Raw genomic sequence first — 19,806 nt, forward strand, 5'->3', positions numbered from 1 at the left:
TCCTTCTTTCTTACTTCCCTCCTCCAAGTACACTGGAGATGCCCGAGGATGAGGCCAGGTTGCTCTGCAGGAAACAGAGAGATAGGTTGGCAAGACTTGCAGCTTGGAGCTTGGGATCTGACTACCATTTGGGCTCCTGTCGGAGTAACCGTTGAGACCATTAATCTTCAACTTGCGGCTGTGTTTTCTCGGGGGTTGCGTTTTCTTGTTCTGTTTTGTTCAGCATGGCATTCAAGATTCCTTCACAGAAATCTGTGTTGGGGCAGGAAAATGCTACGTGAATTATGTCCTCGTGAAGTCACCATCTGGCCAATATTCATCTTGCTGCTCAGAATACCAAAGACATCCTTCGGCACAGATGCTGGGCCAGATCAGTGCACACAAGTGACCGCAGTCATAAACCAACAGGCCATCAAGTGTAATTAATGCACCTGTGCCCACTTCAGGGCTTCCATCCCGCACTTGCGCAACGGTTGGCTTTTCTTTTTCCTGTGTGGGGTTTGGTTTTGGTTTTGTCTCTCGGGGGCGGGGATGGAGGCTTGCAGTTTGAATCAGGCCCTGCATCTTCAGAAGTAATTAAGTCACCGTCACGGGGTTAGTAAAAATGGGAGTGTTTGTGTGTGTTCAAGAAGCTGCATCACATGCAAACAATACAACACTGAGCAGCTTTCTGTGGCTTGAAGAGGCCATTGTCCTATGTGTCTGGACTGCGTTCTTCTGTTGGCACTCACTGGCTCCGGAAGGCCAGGCCCAGCCACTGGTCTCCTGGTGGCTTTGTGCCAGATGGAAGAAGTGAAGGGATCCAAAGCTTGGAGAGATAAAAGACAGAACACAAAACAGGCTACCATGACTTCCCTAGGAGTAGGATCTCACAGCCACCTTCCTCTCTTCCCGCACCGGTCCTGCCTGGTGTTATTTTAAAGTGGGGAAAGGGATGGGAAGGAAGGGTTCCATCCTGGTGCGATTGAAATTATGGGAAGCTGTGAATGCTCTCTCTGGGCAGAGACCAGCGAGGGTTTGAGAGTGGAACATCAGGAGCAGAAATTGCAGAATGACCAACAGTGATGGTGGCTGCCAGTCCCAAGCGGGGGGCGGTGGGGATCTAAGGGTCACCGCAGGCTCCTTCCATCCCAAGAGCCATGTAGGGTGTGGGGACAGGGGAGGCCGGGAGGGCCTTCAGCAACATGCAGGGAGGATGACCTGGGTTCCCGGGCAGTGTTCTCACTCTGCACGTAGGGGTGGGACAGTGCTCTCATGGGGACCTTGCTGTGGGCGGTGCAGCCTGGGGCATATGGCAGCTCAGAGCTCCTGCACCCGTGTCACGTCACTTCTGCATGGAAATAGCAAAATTGCAGGCAACAGTTAAAGGTTTCAAAGGCCCTTGAGTGTCGTTAGGGGCTTGTCACTGCCTTTTTCTGAGCTCCACGATGAATGGCTCCCCAATGTCTCTTATCAAATTAGAGCTTCTAATCCTAGACTGGAGTTTCCTCTGCTAACTGGCTCCTGCTCACCCAGCTCATGGCTTATTCTGAAGCACCTTGTCCCATGGCCTGAGCTCCCTTTCTGGGGCCTTCTTGCCAGCTGTCTTCAAGTCAGTTCCACGCAACAGATGTGCATTGAATTTCTGTATCAGAGTCAGGCCCTGATAGAAGAGGAGGCGGTTAGGTAAATAAGTCAGATGCCATAGGTGTCACAATACAGAAATCATTTCCTAGTGTCTGAGAGAGGAGGCGATAGTTTGAGTTTCAGCCCAAACTTAGGAGTTAAGTCCTCTTGGGCAAGCTACTTAAACTCTCCAGCTATCTCTTCAGGAGGCTCGGTGGTAAAATTGGAATAACAATGCAGAGTTGCTCTAAGAAGGGAATGAGAGTTTCACCTATCTATCATCTATCTATCTATCATCTATTTATCTCTATAGATTTCACTATGTATTTCACACATGTACACAAACACACACACACACACACACACACACACACAGCCCTCTAGAACCCATTGCTATTTTTCCTGCAGTCCAGATGAGTCATGAAGAAAGAGCAGTCATCTTTGCCTACAGAAGTCTGCAAAGGCCTCATCTGAGGAAAACTCGAGACCATTTTCTCTTCTTCCAGTAGACACAAGAGCAAAGGACATTTCCAGTTCAGGGAATCACAGTCACAAAATCAGGGAGGCAGGAATTAGCCTAGTATGTTCCAGGAGTGACATGTACCCCTGGAGCCCTGGTTGCTGGGGACCAAGGTGGAGGATGACCCTAGAGAGGCATTTGGTAGCCAAGTTGACATCTGCCAAGGCCACATGTCCCTTATTTGGCAGGCTGCTGCAAAAATGTACCTCCTCCCCATTCTCTATTGTGTAGGTTTCTGCCTTCCTCCTCCTTCTCAGACTGCTCACGCTCACCCCTTCCATTCAGCCTTGCCTGTTTCCAAGGTCGGTACAGCCCCTAGCATGGTTCAGGGCTGGTTAGTTGTCACCCATCACTTTGTCTGGAAATCTCATAGAAGGGCTTCGTCTGTGAGCATGTTTCCACGGCTCTTTTCACACAGATGGAGCTTCATAAATGTTGCTTCAGCAGGCGGACTCTTAATTAGTAGATGAAGAGTAGGGCTGAGAAGAAGAATAGACCCAGTTCTTGGGAGTAGAACTCCAATAAAGATCGACCCCCTTTTCCCTGGTGATCTCACTTGAATCATCAGCCTCTTTGATCCTAACTTTTTGTATGACCAGTACAAGGGCCACTTGTGCCTAAGGAGATTCTGAGAAATAAGGAGGAGGCTCAAAGACCTTGGGAGAAGTGTGCAGCCTGAGGGGAGCCCTTGCTTCCCTAATTATGGCTGTGAAAAGCCCAGAGGACTTGGAGTCCCCAGAGCTGCATACCTTCCACTCCTACTCTAGTGAACAAAGCCCTAGATGGGGCCTCTTCAGCAGCTATGGTGGGTTGATGTCAGACTTTGGTCTGTGTATCAGGAGGGCAGGTGCACAATGGTAACCAGAGCAGCTCTGACAGGAGGGAGCCTGGGGTCAGAAGGATTGACACTTCCCTAAATCTCCCTGCTGGTAAATGAGTGAGTGAGCTGGAATTGAAATGGAAGATTTTCTGACACCAGACCCATGATCCTTTTACCAACCCACCCAGTAAAGATGCCCAGTGTGCTTCAAAGCTTGGAACATCATGGAACCCAAAGGGAAAAACATGTAGAGTCAAGAGCCCCATGGGCACAAATCATAAGGACTAAAACTTGGGAACTGTGGGGAGGAGACACTGGTTAGCAGGGAGAGGAGAGAAAGACTTGGTGGATAGTGGAAAATTGGGGGTGCAGTAGTTAAATGTGGACCACCAGAAAGGGGAACCAGACAGGCATTAGAGAGGGCATAAGCTGGGTTCATGGTTGTGAATGACCAGTCACAGCTTTGTAAGTGGGTGCAGTCACAAAGCTACAGGGAGCCCTGATTCTGCACAAAGTAAACCAAAGTTCCTGACTTCAAGAGGAAGGGACTCTCTCTTTTTAATTGTGCTCATGGGGTCAGGACAGGCATCTGGGCTGATTCCAGAAAAGAAAGTTATTGCTGGTCACACTCAATGGGGAGTGTATACAGGGTACATAATGAACGTATCTTCACTTTCTTGTTTACCTGTCCTTCTATGTGCGATTGACTTAGAAGGGCTGCTGGGTGTCTCTCCCTGACATGGATGCTCCCTCTTCTCCCTCACAGCTTCTGTTTTTGCATCCCAGAAATAGCCTATAAACCTTGAGCTTCTCTGCCTGCTTACTTTCTCCAGCTTGAAGCAGTGATAATGGATTCTCTGAGCATTAGGCCCCTCAGATTCTTCACAGTGGAGCATCCACAGCACTAAGAGATATCTCCCTTGTTACTTCCTGTCTCTGTATAACTTCACTGTGCTAGCATGCCAGCAAGATCCAGTCCAATCACTCAGTTATATTAAAGACCTCTTTGGTGGACTGGATGGTTCTGTGCCCCACTCCCAAATTCATATGTTGGTGCCCTAACTCCCAATGTGGTGGTATTTGGAGATGGAGGCCTTAGGGCAGTAGATGAGGTCATGAACATGGGCCCCATGTTGCATTTAGTAACTTTAGGAGAAGAAGAACAGTTAGTCCAGAGAGTCCTCTCTCTGCCATGTGAGGACACAGTGAAAAGGTGGCTGTGAGGCTGGAAGAGGGCCCTCACTAGGAACTGAATCTGCAGACACCGTGGTCTTGGGCTCCTGGCTTCCAAAACTGTAAGAAATAAACATCTGTTGCTTAAGCCACCCAGTCTATGGTATTTTATTAGAGCAGCCCAAGAGTGTAAGACAAACTCCTCCCCCTCAAAGGATGAGTGAAGAAGGAAAAAATTAGTTGAAAGATCCTCCCCCTCAAAGGATGAGTGAAGAAGGAAAAAATTAGTTGAAAGATAAGGGACAATCCAGAGATGTCAATTCTTGAGAAAGGCATCGAATGGGAAGATATGTGACCATGTTGACCCTTGGCACTTGAGTTGACACTTGACCACACTTGCATCCAAGCCCAAGTGCCACACCGCAAAGTTGATTGCCATTGGTTTGTGGGCCAATATCCTTCTCAATAGACTCTGAGCTCCTTATGACCAGACCTTGCCTTATTCATGTTTGTTCTCTGTGCTCCCTGCTGGTGTGTGATAAGGCCTCCAGAAGCATCTGCTGAGGCGAACACATAGCATGGGGCACTCTAGGGTATATCTCAGAGGCATGTCCCTTTAGGACATAGACGTCTCAGACCTAGCTTAGCATAGCAGGTAAGAGTAGGGCCTTGAATCAGAATGCCTAGGTGAGAATTCACCCTCTCCCAGGTAAGTGATTGAGTCTTGCTTAGTCTTAGTTTCTAAGACTATAACATGCTGGGAATAAGATACTTACTTCCTAAGGCTGTGGTGCGTATTAGCCAAGATCATCTATGCACACAGTACTGGGCTCCTTGTAAATTCTTAATAAATCTTACCTGTTCTTATCTTTCTATGAAGCAGAAGGAAGGGAGATTGCTTTGTGTGATGATCGGGGACATGGGGGGAGGCTGGTCTTGAAGGGTCCTCTGAGGGTGTGGGTTAATAGTACTGAGCACTTCAGTCCATGAGCATACTCGGCATCTGCTTGCTTACCGAACTCGCTGCACAAGTCTGCAGGGAAGGGATTATTATGTCCTTCATAAAGATGAACAGACTGAGGTTTGGGGAAGTGATGCCAACCTGCCTAAGGTCATGTAGCTAATAAATCTCAGAGTTTGGGCTTGAATTCAACTTTACCTGGCCTCAGAGTTAGACACTGCAGGCACAGGCAGTCTCAGGAGTGGGAAAGCCTCAGGCCATCCGGACTCTGGCTAGAAGAACCAGTGCCTATAATGGTGAAAGAGCAGACAAAGAGGAGAAGAAAAGGTAAGCTGGGCCAGGGGAGGTCTCCATTGCCAGGCCAGGGTATCTTGGACTTGTTGCCATACATATTAGAATGTCCTTTCAAGGTTATGAACAGGGAAGAAAGCTGACAACAGCTGTGGAAGAGGGGGCCTAGATTGTATTGTAGTCCATTTACAGCTGAAGATCTCAGCAGTGTCATATCCTGGCCATGCTTTCCCCTCTGTGCTCCGGAAATGCCCGGCTTTTGTCTTGTGTCCGCTGCTGCTGTTTGTAGGATTTTCAGCTCAAATTTCAGCATCTGGACGCTCTGCAAACAGCAGCCAGGCCCAGCTGCGGGGGGGTGGCGGGTGGGGGTGGGATGATGCCCATTAGAAAACTGTTAAAGAAGCTACTGCCTCCTCTTCGGAGGCCCAGAGCTGCAGAGTGCTGCTGGGCTAGGGGGCGCCTGTCCCAGAGGCTGCGTCCTTAGGTTCCAAGCAGCTCTCCCAGCAGGGCAGCTGCTCAGGAAGGCAACTTCACACAACTGTCTCACCCCTCAGAGCTTTGATTCACGTTTGTAAAATCAGGAGAATACGGCACTGTCTTCCCTAACCGATCTGCCATGTCAAGCAAGCTCGTGTTTGTGAAAAATGCATAATCATTCTCCAAGCACTAGATTACCACCCTGACACTTTTTTCCTCCTGCCCCCCATCCCAAAGTGACCCCATTAAATTCAATAATGAAGTTCAATTCAAGAAACATATTTATGGCATCAATAGGCCCTGGGCATGCAGAAGGGAATGAGAAAAGTCTGTCCTTAAATGTCTCCCTGGTTAATAGAGGAATTCCAGACATGAGCAAATATGGCGGTGGGCAGGCAGCTTGGACGTCATCTCAGATGACGTCATTTGAGATTCCTCTCATTGTTCCTGGTATGGTGGCACTGCCCTGTGAGTGCTTTCTATATTCGAGGTACTGGCTAGTTTCCTTATCTTTGTTATTTTATTTAACCTTTAGAACAATCTTGTCTCAGAGATTTGAAAACCAAAGCTCATCAGGAGAAATGAACCCAAGGTCATCCAGGTACTAAATGGCATAGTCAAAATGCTAAGCATGGCTCCAGCCTAGAAACTTTTCTTCTGTCAACTAGCCTACCAATGAGCAAATGCCCCCTCCTCTTACACCTCTTTCCTTCTCTCCATCCATGTGGCTGCTTTAATTCAGGTCTCTATCATTTCTCAGAGGTGATTTAAATACCAGCAACCCCCCCCCCCAAAAAAAAACCCAAACAAATAAAAAAAAACAGCACCCTCATTTCCCTTGCCATTCTCTAGTCCATTCTTTCCATGACCACCAGAGTGAATCTTTTAAGCACAGATACAATCATGCCACTGCTGGTTAAAGCTCTAAATCCTCTAAATCACTTCCTTTGCCGAGAAGATAAGGCCTAAATACTTTGCTGTGGCATGCAAAACCCTCTGTGATCTTTCCTTGCAAACCATTTCAATGGTCCCCTGCACAGACCAGCCCAGCAAACAGGACCATGGGTATGGCGCCACTCGTCAAGTCTTCCTTAGGTCCATATGCTGGGATTCCATTTTCCCCTTCCTCAATTTAGGAAAACCCTGCTCTTGCCTTAAAATTGAGGGTTTTCTCTACAGGAAGCCTCTCTGAGCCATCACATGCCCAATTAATCAACACAACCTTTGTAATGTCTACTATAATTGGCACATGATGTGATGAACACTGGGTGTTATATGCAACTGGTAAATTATTGAACACTACATCTGAAACTAATGATGTACTATAGGTTGGCTAATTAAATTTAAACTTAAAAAAATAATTATTACTTCTGTTATGAGGAAATTGACCTGATGAACAATGATATCAGGATGCCCCTGGCCTAAGGTGGGACAAGGGGAGGAACATGCATCTCTCTATGGTTGGCCATGGTCTTGGGGAACACATCATGGAAGAGATGAAATCAGAGCTGCATTTCAAAGGAAGGACTGGATGCATTTAGGTCACCGTGCTCTGAATTCCCTGCTGTTGCCAAGGAGAATGTCAATATTGATGCCCGTCAAGTAGGAAGAAGACAAAGTCCCTTAAATAAGCAATGGTATCTTTTGTTCTTTCAGTTTGGGCTGGTGGCTAGTCTGGCAATGAGCCAGGTGTCCCTCAGCACATGGTCATCTTAAGAGATTGGGCATAAGTGACAAGTGTGGGTGACTTTGATATTTATTAAGGCTCTTTTCCTCCAGAAATATCAAGTTCTAGCCATCAGTGAGGGAGGGGACTGTGGACTGTGGATGTCTTCATTTTACAGGCTATGGACATCTTTTGTGGCCATTGGGAAACAAGAAACTAGCCTTTGAACTTTGCCTTGAGCAGCCCCAGAAATCTCATAAAACAACATTATCTGGGGGTTTTTACTCTGGGAAGTTAGAAACAAGTTTCTTGAACTCGGACTTAACGAGTCAGAAGCTGAGAAAACAAAGAAGTAGTTATTACCATCCCCATCATCATCATCACCATCACCATCTTCACCATCATCATCATCACTATCTTTACCATCATCACCATCATCATCACCATCACCATCTTCATCATCGTTTTTCATCTTCATCATCACCATCATCACACTTTTCTCTTTTCATAGCTTCTGTAAGATTATTGACAACCATCTCTTATTTAGTCCAATCTAACTTTAAGCATGCAACATAAGACCTTCCTCATTTCCAGGGAGACAATTCTCTATTTTTGCAGTTGAATTCCAGACCCATCTTACTGCAATACATCTTTTAATTTTGTTTCACTTTTAAAATTTCCATACATCTCCTACTCCAATCCTCAATCTTAGTCCAAATGAGCATTTTCTTTGTTGATTTATATGTATTTTAAATATGTATAGGTTGTAGTTGCATTTTCTGCCCACCCCCCCATCTTTATAAGTCTTACTTTCTCTGATAAGGTCAACCCCTCCAGGCTCTCCTTTTATTTACAGTGCTTCTGCCCCTTTTAGTATGTGTGTGGGTCTTGCTAGAAGGGTTATTAATCCCCTGCAGCTGAGGGTGGATTAAGCCATCTGTCATGGATCCTCACCTGAAAATAAAAATTTTAACAACAACCACTTACAACAGGCACAGTGCTAGCCAGGCACTAGGTAAGTCTCCTGACCTGAATTTGTTATCATATTCATTCTTGCAGCCCTAAACATTTGGTATTTCTATTTTCCCAACTTGAAGATGTGGGACCAAGTCTCAGAGGGGCAAAGTGACAGGTCAGATAATTAGTGAGCAACAGAATCTGTCTGCCTCCAAAACCAAAGTTCAGTGTCCCAGACGACATTCTATATTGAGCTTTCATTGACATATGTTTTTATTTCTCCTTCTTAATAATAATACCATAAATAAAACAGAAAATAAGATCTGACAGATAAAAATAGTGGACACCCTGAAATTGTCCTCAGTCCTTAATTAGGGTCTCCCAGCAGGGGTGATACTCAATTTCCTTACTTAAATCCATTTGAATTCATTTCCAGGAGTTAAAATTTGACAAGAGGCTGTAAGAACACACTCCAGTGGAGTATGGGACTCAGCCGCCTAGCATGCCTGCCATGGTCTTATTTTGTTCCTCTCCTGTTTGCCTGGCATGATTTGTCCTTTATAAACCAGCCTCATCTGGGAATAGTGCGCATTTGTTAATTACCTTTACAGAGCCAGCAGATGGTGCAGAAAGCACTGTATTATCTGTGGACCCAAGCCAAAGAGAGAGAGAGAGAGAGAGAGAGATGAGAGAAGGAGGCATCTGTTTATTTGTTTAATTTCTTTGCAAGGAAATGGTGGGTATAAAAATAAAACTATTCGTCATTGGACATTTCAGAATGAGGAACACTTTGTCGCATAATAATGTTTTAAAATAAAACTATCCTTCAATCCCCAAAGACTCTGCAAACTAAAGAAGTATTTGAAATCAGGAACTGGCCATGTTGGCTCAATGAGGGTCCATCAGCCAATGTTGGATGATGGCCAATTTACCTGCCAGAGGGAAACCACACAGCTCCATCACAGTCCTGATCCTGGGTATGGAAAACCACTCAGTGAGGTGGATCCCACACAGAGATTCTCACCATGTGCCCCTCACTCCTACGTCTTCTTCACCAGCCAGAGGCCAGATGAGTTTCAAATTAGCACAGGATAATGGCCTCAAGTTTGGCGGTAGGAGTCCTGTATATAAGTCTACACCCCTGTCCCTAGAAATAGAGAGTATTCCAGGTAGAAGGGCTCTCAAAACCACCTCGGCCAGACCACTTCATTTCAGTGATTAAGACATTGAGACACAGAGTAAGAAAGGGCTTTACTCCAAGTCACTAAGCTTATTAGTGGCAGAGCCAGAATCGGAAGTGAGGTGACCGCATCTCTCAGTGGGTTATACATACTGCCAGGTGAGCAGAAGAGGATGAGGGCCAGGAACAGTCTGAGAACACTATATGGTTCCAGAAGCAAAGTCTGAGGAACTGTCTCCTGTGGAAGGTCCCATGCACATGGAGGTAAGTGCTGGCTGTGGGACATGGGGCAAGAAAGGTCGTTTGGGGTTTGACTGTGAAGTGACCCTGTCATAAAGATGTGGCACCAACAGATGGTTGGGCCTGTGTGGTGGTCATGTGAAAACAGGCTAGTGGGGAATAATCCCGAGGCAAAGGTGCCACCAGGGAGAGAAATGAGAAGACTCGGCCTCCAGGTGGTGGTACCAGGGATAGAGAGCTTTTGTCTCTCCCATTTCACAGGAATATCTCTGCTCAAGGTCGCTCATGATCTTGAGATTGCCAAATTCAACAATCAGTTCTTGGACCTGACTCTTCCTGACACAGTTAACCACTGCCTTCTTCTTCAGATACTTTTCTTTTCTTAGACTCCATGACACTGCACTCTACTGTTTTTCCTCCTTCCTCAGAGGCCAGGCCTTCTTGGTTGTTTCTGCTTCCTCTGCTGTGTCTCTAAGTGGTGATGATCACACAGCTCTCTCCTTGGTCTTTCCCAGGACTTTAAATATCATCCATGTACCAATTACTTCTAATTTTATCATTCTGGTACTGGTCGTTGCCTTCAAATTCACATGCATATATTCAGCTTACTATTTAAAAGCCAAATGGATCTCTGGAACATGGAATTAGGTACATGAGAACCCTCAGTTCGTTACACACTATGGGAGTCAGGCCACATAATGAAACCCCGTGATTACACAGGGCAGCTTCCCAGTGAGGATGGTGGCAGGGCTAGAACTTTTTGCACCCATTATTTGCTTTTCCCCTGTTCATTTCCCTGTCCTTCTCACCCTGAGGTAACATCTGTCCTAAATTTTGTATTTGTCATTTCCTTGTTTTGTTTTTCTTAACACAGTTTTATCATATATATATTTATGCCTGAAAGTATCATTTTTTTGGTTTCAGTTGTTACTGAATTGTATTGAAAAGGTGTCATCTGTATGTGGTCTTCACTTGATGTTATGTTGCTAAGATCTATCTATATCATTCTATGTAAACTCATCTAATTATTTCCACGGCTAAAAAATATTCTGTTGCCTAAATATAGCACCAATTATTTATCTATTTTCCTGTCAATAAGCTTTTGAATTATTTCTCGATCGCCATTAAAATCAGCACCTTTATGAGCACTTTGTCATGGCTCCTGATACACATAAGAGATTTGTTTAAGGTTATACCTAGGAGTGAAAGTGCTCCTTCCCAAGATAGATGAATGCCAAAATTTACATCATAATACTAAATTATTTCTCCAATATGGTTCAAGTCACATTCCTATCAGCAGTATAGATGATTTTTTTTTTGCTCCACATCCACATCAATACTTGTTATTGTCAAACTTTGAAAATGTCATCAATTATATCAGTATAAAATCACATCTTATTAGGACCTTGATCTGCATTTTCCTGATTACCAAGGAGGTTGAGTAATGCTTCATAAGCTTATTAATTACATAACTTAATTAATTATTAATTAATTAAATTTAAAATATATGTATTTATCATTTTCAAATTTAAATTCAATTAGCTAACATATGGCACATCATTAGTTTCAGATGTAGTGTTCAATAATTTATCAATTGTGTATAACACCCAGTGCTCATGACATCATGTGCCCTCCTTGATTTTTAAAAATTTTTTAAAAAGATTTTGTTTATTTATTCATGAGAGACACAGAGAGAGGCAGAGCTATAGGCAGAGGGAGAAGCAGGTTCCCTCTAGGGAGCCTGATGGGGTACTCGATTCCAGGACCCCAGGATCACTACCTGAGCCAAAGGCAGAGGCTCAACCACTGAGCCATCCAGGTGCCCTATATGCCCTCTCATAATGCCCATCATTCAATTTATATTTTTTTACTTATAATATGTATTTCCATAAATTTTGCCTATTTTTTCCATTGGTTTGTTAATCATACAGTTATTGAATTGTAAAAGTTCTTTATACATTTTGACATTTTATATTTTGATACTATAATCCTTTGTTGGTTATATATAGCATGTATATATATATATATATATATATATATTTTTTTTTTTTTTATGATAGGCACACAGTGAGAGAGAGAGAGGCAGAGACACAGGCAGAGGGAGAAGCAGGCTCCATGCACCGGGAGCCTGACGTGGGATTCGATCCCGGGTCTCCAGGATCGCGCCCTGGGCCAAAGGCAGGCGCTAAACCTCTGCGCCACCCAGGGATCCCTAGCATGTATATATTACAGTTTACAGTTTGAATCTTCATTTTCTTTAATGTTTCTCTTTTTGATCAATAGAGTTTCTTAATTATATGTACTTTGTCAGTCTCTGACAAAGTAGTTAGAGCTTTTGTGTCTTAAAAAAAAAAAAAAATCTTTCTCTACCCCAAATGGAGAAATATATTCCTCAATGTATTACATAAAAGTTTTTACTTTGGTACTTGGGTTCCTAATTCATCTAAAATTCACTTGTAGTATATGGTGTGAGGTAGTGATTCAGTTTAACATTTTTTTCCCTCCCAATATGATAACCGTTTTATCAATGCTACTAAGTAGCTTCTCACTGATTTCCTTACTGATCAGCCATGCTGTCCCCATCCTTATGTTATATTATATATGTGTGTGCCTTAATTTCTAGGATCTCTGTTCTTTTTCTGACTGGATACACTTTATCATTTTGTCCACCAACATTCTTTCCTTTTATTCCAGTAACAGATTTTCTTTTCTTTTTAGGGACTGCCCCTTCTCTACTTATCGGCCTCCTCATAAATGTGGACATATGATCCAGGTTGGCCAGTTAGCATTCTTCTAAACAAGATGGTTGGTTTGAAATTGGTCATATGAACATGATTAATTAAGAAACCAACACTAAAGAAAGCATAGCTGGACGAGAAGAGGGGTAACCATTTGATTATAGCCTTTGAGCACTTGGATCCAGCCATGCCTGAAGCAATTTAGCCTTTGAACTTTTCAATTAAATAAGCCAGTGAAGGCTCCTTATTGTTAAGTATGCTTAAGGAACGTTTTTCTCTCTTGCAAATAACAAATGTGGCTGTGACACATCTACCTGCAGGTGAACCTAGGGGCTATCTATGGGCAGAGTCAATATTTTCCTGAAATAATCTATCTTCCTCTGCTCCCACCCAAAGACAAATCAGGAGACAGATTGAGTTTCCAAGTACCAAGGAACAGATATTTTCAAGTCCTTTTTAAAATGCAGAACCCATTTTTAAGGTAAAATTCAATGCAGAAATCCCACACAGAGCGTGCATAGAAGTGGAGTTGCCCTGGTGAGAAAGGAATGAGGGCTCACACAGATCTCCCCACACTGCCCAAGGGCAGTTTCCACTTCCACAGTGTTTGGATGCTATATCTTAGTGTGGAGAATTTCCTCAGCACGTCTCACCAGACCATTAAAAAATAAAAAGTGATTTTGGTTTCAGAGTGGATGACCTTAGCTGGTCAGCTTGGCAATAACATATAACAGGGCAGTGATCTCTGGAAGCCATTCTCAATCCATGAATGGCATCAGCACAGGGAGAATGCTGACTTTCCTGTTCCCTGTAGCATAAAGGGGGAGCAAGCAGAGAGGATTTTTGCTAGACCAAGAGTAATAGCAGAGTTGGGGGACTTGGGAGTAGCTGCATCTAATTTCACTGCCCCTTCACTCTGCCCCTACATTTATGACTCTTTCCTCTGGCCCCCATGGCCTCAGCATGTTAATGGTCTCCTAGCAGGAGACCAAATCAGTCTGCCTTTGCAATTCTGTTTGAACTCACATTTCCCAAGGGTAACCCACTTATCATCTGGGATCCCTCCACCCCTTGAAATCTCGGTAACTTGAATCACATCCCACAATTCCATGGCCAGTAGGGAGTCAGGTCCTCCCTGACATTTATTTATTTCTGAAGTACTTGAATTGTGCCAGGCTCCTCTGCCTTGGGAAAAACATAGAAGGCTTATGGGAAAATCTGAAGTGAAACAAACCTGAGAGGGAGAGAAAATAGGGTAAATGACAGAATAAAAATTCAAAATGACCTCGACAGACAAAGGCCACAGTAAAATCAACATCGTGAGATTGGTCAGGGTTAAATGCAAGACTCTCCATTTCAGGTTTTTTTCTTTGTTTGTTTGTTTTTTGTTTTTTTGTTTTTTTAATTAAAAGATGGAATGAATGAATATAGCTATGCTCAGAAATAAGAAATGGGAATCTTCTTGGACAGAGGAAGACAACACCACTGATGACTAGCCGCTGCCTAGTGGAGAGCTCCTGCAGGGAGTGACTCCATTCCAGGACACAGGCAGGGCAAAAGGAAAGTCCTATATTTTGATTGGGAATAAAGCATCTATAAGACTCAAGTTCTAGTTTAGCTATAGATCATGCTTTCCATCATCTGTAGGTAAAAGTCAAAATTACCCTGGCATAGCATGTGAGCTTTTTATGACTTTTTTCTATTTACATTCTTAATTCCTTACTTGCCTTTTGTGTGAATAAACCAAACTTGCAACAAAACTACTATTTAGAAAGCTAACCAAATAGGTAACATCACTACGAGTTTAAGTTCTAGATCAAAGGAAGTGATAAGCCTACATTGTTCTGCATTGTTCTGCATTGATTAAACCCTATCTCGAATTCATTCGCTGTCTAGTTCAAGGCCTTACATTTCCAAAGAGAGAATGACAAAGTGAAAAAATAATCCAGCATGGGGGGGCTCACAAATGAAGAAGTGTTCCTTGTGACACCTAGACACATTTTACTCAGAAAAATCTTTAAGCTCCTTTGATTGTTATTTTCAAATGTTTAAAATTTAAGGATAAATGTGGATGATTCTCAGACTCATTTCAGAAGAAAAACTTATGGCCAATGGGTGAACCTTGCAGGTGGTGAGCATAGCTCTGTGTAAGCACTAATCCTCGAAGGAGTTGATTGTTGGGAGTTATGGCTGGCTTTCTGGACCTAGAAGTGTCCACCTATAGAAACATGTGAAAGACATGACCCTCTGCATGGAAGTCTAAGTTATTTGAAATATAGCCTTCTCTTAGAGACCATCTAGAATTTCTTAGAAATACCCAGAAGTTCTGGGTAAGATCAGAGGTTGTCAGGAAAGGGAAATAAGAGACAGAAGGATATAAAAAAGATGAGATGATATTAACATTAGATAAAAATCTGAAATCTGTTCAGTGGGCTTTCTAGGAACCTCTATTTCCTTTCTTAACTAGTGATATATTCTCCTCATCATCCATGCTCCCTCTTTGTCTTTGTACAACTTTCAAAATACACCTTCAATCAGGGGTTAACACTAACAGGTAAATGACTTCTAAGTATCCAGTCTTCTCTTCCTACAGCCCTTATTTACTAGTAAATGACAAAATATGAAACTAGCTAATGGACTGTGGAGTCAAATCATTAGCCAGGTGTGGAGGGGAAGATTAAGGGTTATGTTTGGGAGTAAATAAGCCCAAGGGTTAATGACAAATAGCAGAAATGGGTTTTCCCTTCAGCACACAATGAGCTCACAGAATTGAGGATCAACAACTGAGCCACAAGAGAGACAGGGAGCAGAGTAGCTCCAGGGGCCTGGGAAGTAAGAGCTGGTGAGCCTTTCTCCCATGGCTACTGCCAGAGCTTGACTCTAACCATCACCCATCCCTGCCATATAGCACTCAGCATTGGTAGAGAGAAAATGATGATCTAGCTTGGGTCACATGGCTACCCTGGGTTACCAGGTGTAGAGAGAGGCATAAAAGTAAGACAACCAGATGTAGGAGAAGGTATAAAAGAAGAACAGAGAGCCTTGCAAGGATCTGAAAGCACATCACACAAGTAAAGTCTTGAAAGACTCCTTGTACCACCAGTGAATCCGGTCCTGTCACCACTATGCTAACAACCCTTGAGTGCCTCCTGGCTTCCACAGGTGAAATCCAAGTTCCATAGCAAGTATCCACATCCCATGGACCCTTACCCTTGACCACTTCACTGTCCAAGCGACCGCCATACAGCCCCTCTGACACCCCAGCTGCTGAGCACCAGTGGCATTCAGGGGTCCCAGTGCTTCCTCTCTGTGCAGGACCCTCCCCACCCTTGCTGGCTTTCGGACTTGTACTTGTGTTCATAGATGATGGGGCAGAGGCAACTGCATCCACAAAACCCCTGGTTTTTTTGTTTGTTTGTTTGTTTTGGTTTTTAATTTTTATTTATTTATGATAGTCACAGAGAGAGACATAGGCAGAGGGAGAAGCAGGCTCCATGCACCGGGAGCCCGACGTGGGATTCGATCCCGGGTCTCCAGGATCGCACCCTGGGCCAAAGGCAGGAGACAAACCGCTGCGCCACCCAGGGATCCCCACAAAACCCCTGTTAAAGTCAATATTTTAACTGATTCCACTTTTATTTTTGAAATTTGCAGTTGTACTGATTGAATGTTTCCTGAGATCCACTTCACGTCTCTGGGGGCATGAGGCAAGACACAAACAAATATGGCTTTTTGGAACATCAGAGCTGGGGCAGAAATCAGGGTGATGTGAAGAACCACAATCTTTCCTTCCTTCTCCCTCCACTTCCAGGTCTGAGTTTGAACAGATTCATGGTGCCTGGTACATAGTAAGTGCCTGATAAATAATGCCTGGTGGTAGACCAAGGGGCCCAGGCTTTTAGTCCTCGCAACCAACAACCTGGGCCAGACCCTGAAGTTTACACAGTTTGGCAGCCTGTCTGGGAAAAAAGAATACAAATTTTGCAATTTTTGCAGAAACAGAACATGAGGAATACCTTGTAAGGGGTTCATGCAAGAGAGCAGCTGAGGCAGAAGTTTCTTATTTTCACGGTAATTTCTCCTCTGTCCATAACCAACCAGATGGGTGACATTCATACCATCTAACAGGAAATAACTAATTAAGGGGAAGAGTTAACCTTTACTAAGTCTACCCCATGTGCCAGCATCTGATTTCAACCTCACATCTCTGGGAAGGAGGGTGTGTTAGGTTCCTGTGGCTGCCACAACAAATGACCACCAACTTGTGACTTAGAGCAACAGAAATTAATTTTTTTCACAGTGCTAGAGGCCAGAGATCTGAAATCAAGGTGTTGGTAGGGGCAACTGAATCTGTCCCATACCCTGTCCAGCTTTTGGTGGCTAGACACCAATCTCTGCCTGTCTTCACATCCACCCTCCCGTGTCTATCTCTTACAAGAACACTTGAAATCAGACTTAGAGCTTACCTGCAGGATCCCAGATGGTCTCATTTCAAGATCCTTAACTTAATTACACTTGCAAAGTCCCTTTTTCTAAATAATATTACATTTACAGATTCCAAGGATTGAGATGAAGACATGGAATATCTTTTGGAGGGCCACCATTCAACCAACTACAGAGCAACTATTATCTTCATTTTGCTGAGGTTCAGAGAGATTAAGACATTTCCCAAGATCACACAGCCAGGAAGTAGTGGAGCCAGGATTTATTTATTTTTTTAAAGCTTTTATTTATTTATTCATGAGAGACACACATAGAGAGAGGTAGAGACACAGGCAGAGAGAGAAGCAGGCTCCATGCAGGGAGCCCGATGTGGGACTCGATCCCGGGACTCCAGGAACACACCCTGGGCCAAAGGTAGGCACTGAGCCACCCAGGTGTCCAGAGCCAGGATTTAAAACTAGGAAGACTGCCTCAGCTTAGGGTCTTAACTACTATTTTATATGGCAACTAAAAATTGTAAACCAATGGCCAGATCAAGAAGACTTCAAATGAATAAACAGTTTTGTAAAATTAGTTGCCTAGATTTTTAAAATTCAGAATATTTTATAGAAAATTGTGGATTTCCAGCTATAAAACAATAACAATCAAAAGACACTACAACTCCAAGATAGGATATCTTCATGGCAACAATTGCTCAGTGCCTAAGGGGTGGAAGGTCCTTTCAGATGGGACATGAATGTTTCACTTAGTACTTCCCAGTCCCCACCATGCCCTCTTGTATTCCCACAGTTTCCACTCATTTACCTTACTTGCCGGGAACATGAGAATGATTGAATTTAGGTTCTCTGCATAAATAGGGGGTTGTAGAATTGTATTCTAGATCCTGTAGAACTTCAAGACCTCTTCCAGGAAGTCTTACTTAATTTATATCCTCTCAGAGGCTTCCATGAGCCTCTGTCCTCTGTACATTCACATCCCTTTATAAGCCATGTCAATCTCCTTGACTTTGACCTTGAGCTATGTGTAATATCAATCATACTCTTGTCCCTAAGAACTGATGGCTTCCAGTTTTAGTGGCTACCTTTTTTTTTTTTTTTTTACTGCAGGTCTGATTTCTGTGGACTGTGCTTGGGCTACACTGGTCTCCTCTTGGTTCCACAAATGCCACATGGGCTCCCATAACAGGCCTTGTCACCTTCTGCTCCTTGTGCTCTGGTGGCACTTCCATGTGTCTTTTATACCTCCTGCTTGCATTTGAATCTCAGTTTAAATCCCATATCTTACCCTGATTCAGCCAAAGAAAATATAAGAAGACATGATTGAGAAAATAAGTGTAAATCTGTCATCTTGGTACTAAGTGACATTAAGAAACACTCAACTTTAAGGTGTATTAATAATACGATGACTTTGTTTTTGCTGTTTTAGTCCTTTTTTGTTAGAAATGCTGAAGTGTTTATGGGGGAAATGACGTGATGTCTTGGATTTGCTGCAAAATACTCCAACAACAGCAAAAAGTCTAGGAAGCAGAAGTGAGGTAAAAGAAAGGAGATTGCCAAAATGTTGATAACTATGGATGCTGGGTGATGGGTATATGGGAATTCATTATATTGCGTGTGCTTAAAAATTTCCATGATAAAAAGAGGTGTGTTTGTGTGTGCATGTGTAAACATTTTCCAAGAGGCCTCTTGATGCTCAACCTAAAGTAGTTACATTGCCATTTGCTGCAACAAAATCCTCTTTTCGTTCTCCTGAACCTCCCTCTTCCTCTTTATTGTTCTTTTACCTGATTGGACTTGGTGTGTGTGAACATGTGTGTGCATTTTATCATCTTATTGTATCTTCTCCTCATACCTGCCCTCCCAGAATATAAGGGATGGCTCCTCCAAATAGAATTTGTATGGTGCAAGCAAAGGGATGTTTTTATCTTCTGTTCACTGGTACATCTCTAAATGCCCCTAAAGCACCAGCTAGCATGTGGTAGGTGCTTAATAATTATTGAGTCAATGAATCCATACTTGAAGCCCCCAGAGACCATGTCCACTTACCTGTGCATCAATGTGGCTCCTATTGTGACATGATTGTTCAGGAACTGATGGCTAAGTAAATGTTCATGTTGCCCCACCGACAACAGACTTGTCTTAATCTCTGGCACTTTCTTGGGCTTGTATTTGAGAGCAACTCAGGCACTATGCTGGCAATATTGGAGAGTAGAGAGCAGTTTCTTAAGAGACTGCTTTAGGAATTCCGGAAGTAGTTCTAAACTATTTTTCTTACATGTTTTTCAATGCCTGTTAAATTGTTGCTATAAAATAACACACATTTAGATGCCATCCAGATTAAACTTTAACTCCACTCAGGCCACCAGTGAGTTACTTTGGGGTGCCAGATTATCTCACTTTGGGGAAGGCCTTATAGTAAAGCTTTCCTGGTGTTTTGATGTGTGTATCTGGATCTTTTGCAATGTACCACTGATTTGGAAAGTCTCTTGTTTCTTGTTTGTTTCTTTTTCTTTTCAACTCAGGTTCAATCTGTTCCTTTCATGTAAAACTGTATATATAGGAAGTCTTATACACCACGTCTTAACAGGATTATATATTGGGCAAGGAAAGTTGTAAGATAAGATTTGGCGTCATTACAACAATCCCAACATCACAAATTTCTCAGACAACTATACATTTTAAGGACTACTGACCCGACTTTAGATGTTTATGATAAAAAAATGTGGGGGTGCCTGG

Source organism: Canis lupus, chromosome 2 (genome assembly GCF_048164855.1).
Source record: "Canis lupus baileyi chromosome 2, mCanLup2.hap1, whole genome shotgun sequence".
Classification (NCBI taxonomy): Eukaryota; Metazoa; Chordata; class Mammalia; order Carnivora; family Canidae; genus Canis; species Canis lupus.